Here is an 11,666-nt window from a genome sequence, read left to right as displayed (position 1 = left end):
ATTAACTTGAATGATTAGTGGGGACTTGGGGTAGAATTCTTTATCTTACTATGAGTGTGATTTTGTTCTGATTTCTTTATAAACATCTGATTCTAAAATTTCTAAATCATATGCTGATACTGAATGAGATCTGATGCTAATAGCTTCCAAGAAAAAGTTCAAATGAAATTTTGTTCAAATTTCTAACTCTGAAACACAGAAAATATCGTTCCCCTGCGATTTTGTACCCTAAAAACTTACTGGTCTTGGGAATAGTTCCTGGTGTTTCGATTCAAACCTTATATACATTCCAATTTTCGAAACAGCGTTATCGAAGAATTTGAAGGGAATCCTGCACATACGTAGTCTACAGAGACACACACACACACGGTAATAGTACTTTGTGGGTTGGATCTTTCATTGGGCCAGTTATAGATCATTAGATTAGTGAGTACCAATATTCAAACTGTTATGAGATTGTAATAGATTAACTCCATTTAGGCTACCGCATAATTATCAGGCAACATGTCTATAATTCTTGTTACATATATGTGACAACATGAGAACCCACAAAAAATCAGTCTGACATTAAGAAAGACCAATTGGAGATGACTCTACGAGATTGTTCTTTTGGGCAATTTCAACATATCTTGTTTATTTGAAAGCCAAGTAGGTCGTCCTCCATCATTTGTGTAAGATCGAGCAAATCGACAAGTACTAATGTTAATAGAGTTAAGAAAACAATCACTATCGACAATAGACATGGATATTTTTAAGGGTTTTTACTAAGATACGAAAACTAGTTCACTAGTAAGAGAAATAAAATGGAGGCAAGTTAAGATAATATTAGAATATCGACCCTTTAGTTTTCGAACTTTGTGTTCCCCTTCTAATTGTGCTGGTACATAGAATCGGGGAGAGGCTAAAAGTAATTTTAGAGCTTCAAACATGACGGGCTCCCGAGATGGCGGTTAAGCAATGGTCGACAAGCCAGTGGAAATAAATCTTGGGACAGGTGAAGAACCAAGGAGTTAGTAGGTATGAAAGAGTCCCCTTTGTGACTCTCTCTTCAAGATTCTATTACTGAGTAGCACTACTGCTATTTAATCATAGAATCAATTTCGATCAAGCTAAAAAGTTATGAAACCGAATAATTTCTTTCATTTCAGACTTAAATATTTATTTAAATCTCGGATGCCTGCATTAGGCTGAAGATATTTTTTGCCATTATCGTGGTGACCTTTTAAAAAAAAAAAAAAAAAAGAATTTAATATATTCAATTATTGCATGATTCTGTAGAAAAATGTTGAATGGTTCAAACTAGTATCTATTTTGGGTTCACAAATCCATGATGGATGTAACGTGTCTCGATTATCTCAAAAGAAATGATATGTTTAATTAGGTCAAACCAAAACGAGTTAATTACTATTAACGAGTCTTCTAACCAGTGAAGGAAAATGACATTACAAAGTCTTTAAATCCTTGGCATATTCGTCAAAGCCAAATTTAAATTATTGTGGAAAATGGTATTCGATCTCCTTCTTAAACAAGGTGGTTGGCTTTTCAAAAATCAACTTCACGTGAAACCTAATTTCTCACAAAAATTAGACTAAAAGAGAATTGAAGAGGAAAATTCTACTTTGAAGACTTGTGACGGTGTTGACCACATCTATTATTCTATATTGATAATGCAATCTCTAGCATTTAACTTGCTTGACTTTTTAATATAGCAATTATTTAACCAAAAAATACGAGTCAAGGAACGGTCTCATTTAGACAGTTTTTATGGAATGTAAATGTAAAAGATAATGGAAGCATACAAAGGATTTTTCTGGAGAGGATGGAGATTGGCTCTTGAGTGCAAAGGCAAAGGAGGACTTCACTGCAAGACTCAATTGTTGAGCATGAACGAAAATCGACCTTAATGATCCCACAAAAATTTATCTACACATAATTGGATTTGATATGCCTCTCGCGACATATCATAGTGGTGCAAAGGATAAGAATGAGGTAGTCTCTACCTTGTTGACAGTCGCAATTTGAGAGTTCGATTCCTAAGATATGAAATTGGACTTTTTATGGGTACTAGCGGACGGGCAAGCTCTTGTTCTCTGATCTGTTGGGACACATCTCGTAATTTACCTCCCTTACGATACTTCAGGGGCGGGACGTTGAGGACCTCAAGGTTGGGGTTCAACCTTTATAATTGGATTTGATATATGCACCTTTAGTTTAAAAAAAAACAATAATAATCAAACTAAGATATGGTTTAGGTATGGTTTTAACATCGGTTTCTTAAAAGCAAACAGATGGCACACCATCTTCACTTCTCATCACTATAGTGGAAGTTCTATACATAAAGCATTTACTTTTTATGGTTTAACGAGAATCACATTTTCTTTTCTATAATGAGGCTATAAAAATTGGATTTCCATATCCATTTCATAATGGGGTCATTTTCTTTTATTTTTCTTTTTGTGTTATTTCTATAGTGCCTTAAGATGTCATAAACAACTATTTCAAGAAAGATAGTTTTTGTTAGGATGATCCGACCAAGGATAATGGCAAGAGACTATAAGAAAGGAAAGCTATAAAATTTGGAGCGAGTTATTCAATAATAATAATAAACTGAAAGCTAATCAGGGATTGGAAATTGAAAGATACTTGATGTACAACTCTAAAAATTGTACACCCCTTACTGCCCCCTCACAATGAGGGGGTCCACAATTATTTTAATCAAGTGGGCCCCCTCAATATGTGAGGGGGTTGTACAAGCATCATTTTCCTTTGAAATTTTCTTTTCGTTTCGTCCAGTCCTATTCTACCCTGTCTCGTCCGTACCCAAGTGGAGATGCGACGGAGAAATTGTGGTGGGATGGGATAGGAAATGGGGTAATCATTTCTAGATCATTTCTAGTTGGGTTGGAAATATTTCAAATAATGTGAACTCTTTTCGATTAAGGAAGAAATTACAACAAATCAAGAAAGTCCAACACAGCAGATTCTTCTGCTTCACTAGAAGTTGCAAATGCCCTTTTGCAGAAATGTATCTACTCCTCCAAATACTTTTAAAGAAGATAATGCATAACCTGGATAGTCAATCATGAATATTGAAAATTATAAATTGCAGTCAGACAATGTTGAAGATACTGATTCGGATGACTCACACAAGCAAGAAAATGATCAATCTAGTCCTAGTATTGTGTCTCGACCCATCAGGACTCAGAGAATGTCACCAAATCTTCAACCATGACAAGCACCGTCGCTTTGCTAATGTTCGAGCCGAAAACACTTTGACTGCCATGAAAGACCACGGTGGCTTGACGTCGTGCTAGAATATTCGACTGCATTTTGAGAAAGTAATACTTGGCAGTTGGTACCAAAACCTTAAAATACTAATAGTGGGAATGTTGAATCAAAGAAAAGGACGTTGGTTCAGTTGATCGGCTTAGGGCACGATTAGTGACAAAAGGTTTTACGCAAGTTCTCATGTCGACTACAATGAGTTATCATTTATGTCATAAATCCAACAAAAATTCAATTAATTATTGTTGTTACTTTGTCTTTCAAATGGAACGTGTGATAACTTGATGTTAAAAACCCTTATCTCTATGGAAATCTCATTGGTAAGTAATTTTAAAATACATCATAGAAAATAAAGGTAAAATCATGCAATTGTAGATAAAAATACAAAAAGGATATCCACAAATTGAATTTCAGTTTTCTACATATCTGAATGTGGAGAAAATATTGACCTAATAAACTCATACCATAAGGGTTTCTATCATTGTTGTCTTTGTTGGAGTTTTCTTATAGTTAACCCCAATTTCTTTGCACGTATATTCGACTTGCACACTAATTGCCAGATTAAAAAATATATACAAAAAAAATAGTGGTTATAAAATTAGGAATGTTTTGAATGAAAGAAACAAAGTTCAGGTCTCCAGCCAATTTATTTTAGTAAAAAGGTCTTATTCATATTGGTCAAGTCGCATGTTTGGCAAACATCACATCCATTTATTTGAAAAACTATTTTTAAAATCAATGACCCAAATTTTTTCAACATGCTTGTTGTCAACCAAGTTATGCATTAACATTGTATAAGTGACTTTATTCTTTCCTAATACTTATTTTCACCAACATTCTTTAAAAATCATTTTTAACATTTGTCATAATTTGTATGGACTCAACAATTCCATATGTTTCAAAAATGGATAATGTTATATGTATATCAGAGTGTTCATAATAGTGTCCACCCCCTCACATGGAAGGAGGCCCACTTTGAATAAAATATAATTTATTCGAAGTAAATCCCTCTTCATATGAGGGGAGTAGACATCGTATTATGTACAAGTAACACATTCCTTCAAAAATTAATAGGGTAATTTGAACTACTCTTTAAATAGATTAAAACCCGAATTAAAGAGTAGGAGACAAATTGTACTGAGCAAAAATTACCTTACTTGCCCAAGAGCCCCAAGATATCAAACAATGCCCACCGAAATGAGATGTCACATTCGGGCATTCGGCCTAACTATTAGATATCAAAAGTCTTGAACCACGATTCGAAAACAAATAATCAACCCAAAATGGCCAAGATTTTATCATCAAATGTCAAACTGCAAGCTACTAGAGTCGAGTAAGTTTAAGATATATTTTTGTGGGTGGTATTGCTGAACCAAAGGTGACAATCATTCTAGGGACAACAACGAGGAAGGTAAGGGTAGCCCATTCTCATCCCCCATCCCGTCGGGTATTCTTGTCTCCTTTGCCATGCTTCCATACCCAGTTACCGGCAGGGCGGGGTTACTTCCCCATTTAATTTTTTTTTATTGTTTTTGATTTTTTTAGCATCCCTAAATCATCCTACAATAAAGTATATTTTATGTGATATTAATGCCCAATCGTAAACTAAAAGTTATATGTGATCTTATCTTTGAATTGCTCCTGATCAAAGTCTATTTAGGCTGATCGCAATCTTAAACCAGTTATGGATCTTTTGGAATCACCACTAACTTCGTCTAGGCGGTTACAGTCATAACCATCACCCAGCAAGGTTCAAAGTACACTCAATCACAATTACTCAACCTACTATTCATCTAGCATTCTCCTATACTTTCAAGTAAGCATATACCAATTTGACCGGCAAATAGTATTCAACCAGCATCACACCAATGTCCTTTAAGATTCTTTAATGATCCTTCATTCTACACTATTTTGTTGAGTTTTATAGGATTGCCGGTGGCGTAATTGTTATACACCTCCTTATTGTAAAACCTATCACCTACAATAATGTTTGACATTTAGCCTCTGTTTGGTAAAGATTTTTTGAAAAATAACTTTTTTTTTATGAAGAATGTGTAATTTAAAGTAAGTATAAATTATGGATTCACGTGCAAAATTATTTTATTGAGAGGATTTATAATTGAAAATGAATTGAAATTTAGGGAAAAAGTGAGTTTTAGAAAATGATGGAATTAATCAAGGGCTTATACTTTCGAAGATTAAAAGTTTTATTTTTTATATTTTGGAAAAAGTTTGTGTTTCAAAATTTGGTAACAATTTCTTCAAATTACCAGAGTATTCAGTTTATAAGTTGAATATGAGCAAGGCAACGTAAGGGAAAATCAAAGAAAAGACGGCCCCCAGGGTACATCCAAGTTGGCGGAACAATCACATTGGGAGGCTCTGAAACCAAGCGTGGGGAGTTTGATTCCTGATAGGAACCTTTGATCCAATAAAGGAGGAATTATTGGTGGATTAATCACCATAGAGGAGGCTCCCTTTGGAGAAGGAGTAAAAGTCATGTGGGAACTTGGGAACCAACAAGGGCACATCCTGCGATTTACCTCCCTGAGCAGCTGAGGGGCTGGAGGTTCAGGGACGAGGATATAGTCTGGCGCAAGATGGGACACCTCGTTAAAAAAATAATAATAAAAAAATAAAAAAAATAAATCAAAGAAAAGACGCCTCATATTCCAAGTAATCAATCATGGAATGAAGAGAATCAAGAGATCCATATTGATAGATACCATTTTGGCTTTCATATGGTATACATTCGATCAGGGTCGTACCTGTGCTTCGCGGGGCCTGAGGCGAACTTCGAAATTTGGGCCCTAGACCCTAAGTCGTAGCAAACAATTCCTTTTTAAAAAAAATAAAAATAAAAAATTAGAAGTTTACGGAATTAAAAAGTAAAAAATGGGCCCCCTAAAATTCTGGGCCTGAGGCGGAGGCCTTCGAGCCTCCCATCAGGTCCGACTCTACGTCTGATCCCTTAAAATACAAATTAATTTTAGATCATTTTTGCGCCTTTTTGATTTAAAAGCAACTTTACTCAAAATTCAAGATTCAATTTGTAGAAATAAAAATTATAAAATTCAAAATTCCCTCCCATGTTATATACACCTTTGAATAATACATTTTAATTTCTGCAATAAACATGTATTGTGCAATCTGTACAACATTGATTGATAACATCCTATTTAACATCATTATATTCATTCATTAAACTGTTTTTTACATTAGATGCTTAAATTTTGACAATACATAATTGTCAACCAATATTGTACACTAAACTTTATTTTAATCGAAATTTTGTAGTAGGGTCTAACCTCTATGGCTCTATCCTCGTTTAAGCTTCTAGAACCGTTCAACCATTTTTTGCATGCCACGAAACTATTGAAGAAAAGAAGATCTTGATTGATTTGATAAGATAGTTTGAAAAGAATAAAAACAGGTTTATTTTGATAAAATTAGAGTCAATATTGATTTGGTTTGGATTGACAAAATTGTGGTCTATTGAACTAGATTAAAGAAGGATTAAGGTCTTTTATAAAAGAAAAGATATTGAGGGTATTTTAAACTATATTTTTCATTTTATGTAAATTATAAAAACGTTTTATCAAAAGTTTTTAGTTTTAAACCTTATTTCATGGGACTAAAATTAAATTTTTAGTAAATTTTGATAAAAATTGATGAAATGAGTGTTTAAAAAGTTATGATCCGCATAAAATGAGGATTAAAATTATTTATTAACTTTAATTTAAATTAAAATCTTGATTTTAATTCCCGTCAATAAAAAACTTAGTCTGGCAATTTACCTTGATTCTATAACAAGTTTTTTTTTAAAAAAAAAATATGATCCAACATATACGGTAATATTTCTTAAAATACAGTAAGAAAATAACAATAGTTTTCAAAGTAAAAATATCTTATGGCATTTTTGTAATCTAGACTGGACAGTTCAATATGAACAATCAACAAATTTTCTAGGTTGGGCACCTGGTGGGTCGGTCCGGGTATTTTAATACTCAGAATCATCCATTATGCTTCGAGTATTTCGTAAATAAAACCATTCAGGTCTTTGAAAATACTGGAACCAAACCTAAACTCGAACTTTCGGTTTCGGTTCTACCCATAATATTTTTATATACATTTATTTAGTGAATATTTAACATAGACCGTTATAGTACATATACCTAATACGCTGCTACTTGAAAATATTTGTGCGACGGAGAAATTCAGTTAAAAAATCGTTAAGAAGCAAAATGTTGGGTACTAAAAGCCACGAAAATAGAATAAAATTATAATTTGATAAAAAATTTATTTTTCTTAATAAATCTTATTTGATCTATAAGAGAGGCATGCTATGCATATAATTTAATTATGAACAATGTTTAAATTTTTCTACTTTCAAAATGAACTGATATAAAAAAATACTAATTAAATACATAACTTATATAGTATCAAAAAATTACGGTCTACATATTAAGTTCGCTCTGTTTAAATAACAAAAAAATATTTTTAAAAAGAAAACTACGAACTTGAGATAACAAAAAGTACAACACGGCGCAAGTAATGAATTATCAAATTCAATTGCCATGCATTATGGAAAAAAAAAATAACAATACAAGAAATTAAAAGGTTTGAATTGCAAAGAATGAAAGCTTTGATTCATCAACTTATATCACAACCCATTGAAATTTTTTATTTATAATAAAAAGCTCAAATTGTAAACATTAACATATAATAATATCTGAAATGCAACAATCTGATGCCAGGCGAGATGTAAAAAATTGAGAGCTAATTTTCATTTTAGGGTTAGAGTTTAAAGTTTTAAACTAATTACTACCAAAATTAGGATTTTTAGATTTTATATGTTTTTTTTTTCCAACCTATAACTTGTAAATAATTTGTTTTAATAAAAATCGGTTCCACTCGAATACCCATGGTTCTGGTTCAGGAACCAAGAATCAAATCGAACCCAGTCGATTATAGGTTCTCGATTCCGATTCCTAAGTTATTTTTTCGGAAATTGGACCGGAACCTCCAATTTCGGTTTGATTTCGGTTCCGGTTAAAATGCTATGGCCTAAAATTTTCAATACAATAATCTTTCAACTTGTACAACGAATTCAACTATCGATTATTTCGTACAAAATATGTCTTTGTGATAGGTGATATTTGTATTGATTTGATAAGTGATTTGTAAGATATTTATATTTTTCAATTTTATTCAATCTTATTCATTCTAGAACGTTAAGCCCCTGTTTGGTTTTGCTAACAATCAAAATTTTAATGATTTTTTTATAAAAATTGTTGTGATATATAATTAAAAAGTTGATAAAAGCGACAAGTATCAAACAAAACATCTCAAATTTTAGTGAGGGTTAAGGATCCCACTGGCCTCCACCTCCATCCACCATTGGTGCTCTGCATAAAAGTCATTGTATCAACTTATTTTAATCTTGTCCAATCCCATCGAATTTTTATCAAACCTCAAGGTCAATTTCAATAAGAAATCTAAAGTTTTTAGCTGTTTACTTTCTTCTTTCATCGTAGTTGAATTTATTTTAATATATTGAATATGCTTGTTTGATTCTCATTTTCCCAAAATATATTTTTCTCTTTTCTTTTCAATCACCCATTTTTCAATAAAATAATATTATATACGAATTTAAGACTTTTCCTTATTTTTAACCACACATTATCCATCAATCTATTATTCTAAAATGCATTTTTCCAATTTAATGGGGCTCAAACAAGTCCATTAGTAACAAGGTCATTGTATCAACTTATTTTAATCTTGTCCAATCTACTCGAATTTTTATCAAACCTCGAGGTCAATTTTGGTATGAAAACCGAAAATTTTAGCTGTTTACTTTTCTTCTTTCATCATAGTTTAATTCTTTTTAATATATTGAATATGGCTTATAAATTTGATTCTCATTTTTCCCTCTCTTCTTTTCAACTATTCATTTTTTTAATAAAATAATATTACACACAAATTCAATATTTTTTCTTATTTTTTAACCATTCATTATCCATCAATTTAGTATTCTAAATGCCAATTCAATGGGGGCTCAAACAAGTCCATGTAACAAGTCATTGTATCAACTTATTTTAATCTTGTCCAGTGCCATCGAATTTTTATCAAAGCTCGAGGTCAATTTTGGTAAAAGATAACTGAAAATTTTAGCTGTTTACTTTTCGTCTTTCATCACAGTTTAATTCTTTTTAATATATTGAATATGGCTTATAAATAAGATAGTTGAATTAAAAGTACGAACAATAAATTTATAATCATCCAAGTCCACGAAAGTGTGGCAATTGGCTTGTTTTTAGACACACGAGCTCGGCTCATGTCTTGAGTCGTATTAAAAAACGACGATTCAACCATTTGACTCATGGACTTTATGGACAAAGTATAGCCACTCAAGAGCCTATAACCCGGCAACATTAATAATCCAAATTGAAATCCTCCTCCTTTTAAAGTAGAAAAATTAAATTTGTATGCGAACAAAATATTACGTGTATAATTTTTTCTTCTCTAAAATAGGAAGAAAAAAAAATCGATATAAACAATACTTACAAAGTATGAAGTCAAATATTGAAAATCTTTAAATTTTAATCCGTTTACTTTATCTTGAATTTGGAACTCTATGTCTTCTCAATTCTTTAAATACATTAAGCTTTATGTTCAATCTACAATAAAAAGAATACATTTTCATGAGATTCTAAGACATAATTAGCATCTTGAACCAATTATAACTCTAGGTGTGATCTAGATCGAACTTCTTATGTTGATTATTCATTATTAGTTAAAACAAATTGATTCTATGGTCGGCCTTTGGAACAAATTTAAAATTGTTCTCTTTATCACTTCCTACTTCCTAAAATGTCCTCTTCCGAACAAAGAAGAATAATTTCAGAATTTTTTAGAAGGTCAAGAATACAACCTATAAAGTCCGATTTAAATTCATTTATTGGGGTAGAATCAGTTGAACACATCAATCGTTAAGTTGATCATTGGCTTAAAATTTGGGATAATATATAGAGTTAGATATATACTAGAATTAGATAGAAATAAATAAATTCAGAGACAATAAAAAACTTAATATTGATATTATAACAATTGTAACTTGAAAATGTGGATATTTGGAAAAAATAAAATAAAATAAAATAAAAATGAGGTGAAGTTGGGGATTTATATTAAGATAAAAAATTAAAATTGGACTGTTGGGTCAAATGGTAAAAATTATGACCTTGGTGCCAAACGATCATAATTATGACAGGATCCGGTTCATGGACAAAACTCGGGGCCCTGGCCCACGATCAGGCTCGTAAAAACATCGTGTCCGATTTAATGCACGACTAATTACAAAATGAGTATTGATTGAGTCAGATCGAGTCAAGCTCAATACCTCTACGCCAACGAGATTGGGAAATCCAGTCATCAATCAAAACTTCAAATCACGTCGTATGATATACTAATGCTGCAATTTAATTTAAAAGTCTAATTCATTTTGGGGAAATCTTAAAAATTATTAGATAAAAATTCTATATAACGATATAGATCAAAATCAGAAATCATTAAAAAAAAAAATCATGACATAAAGAAATTCGAATTTTAACGTCGTTTCCTTAATCGAGAAATTTAGTACTTATTTTAATGTTGTACAATGTTTATCTTAATATATTTATAATTCTATCAACACATATCGATCAAGGGTGATGGGAGATTATCACACACATCATATTAATAATAAATGGAAATACTTCAGTAGGATCATTATATATCTATGTGTTAGGATCGTTCATTCAAATTATAATACCTTATGTCTACAATTTAAATCACAACACTTCGAATGTCGAATTAGTCTGACGACCAACTTTATTTCTCATTGAAAAAAGGGCATCAATACTATTAAAATTATTAATATCATGTTTCAAGCATTCAATAGTTCAATTTCAACATGGACCTCCTTTATGGAGGCCATAACGTGATATGCACTCCTTTAAAAGAAATTTGTTAGCCAAAGTTATTTCGAAACCATTGAAAGATCAACTACTCATATTAAACATATTTTATTGCCCGCACTTGCCATAATAAATAATAAAATTCAAGAACCGATCAAAAAAAATAAAATAAAATAAAATTCAAGATATGAGCCGAGCCGAATAAGCCACTAAAGAAGGACTTATTTGTCTGTATCTCCCTCCCACGCTTAAGCATCCTGAACCAGGAATGTCCAAATCTCTTATGCAGTGACGTACAACAGCTGATATTTCTATATCGCCACGCGTTCTATTATCATTGGCTACAGTAACATCATTCAGTGCACTTCAATTGCATTTGCTATTTTCCGTCCACTTTCTTTCCACTTTAAACCCTCTCTTCTCTCT

Source organism: Olea europaea, chromosome 6, assembly GCF_002742605.1.
Source record: "Olea europaea var. sylvestris chromosome 6, O_europaea_v1, whole genome shotgun sequence".
Classification (NCBI taxonomy): Eukaryota; Viridiplantae; Streptophyta; class Magnoliopsida; order Lamiales; family Oleaceae; genus Olea; species Olea europaea.
The sequence above is the reverse complement of the archived record's forward strand: the minus strand, read 5'-3'. Positions refer to the sequence as shown.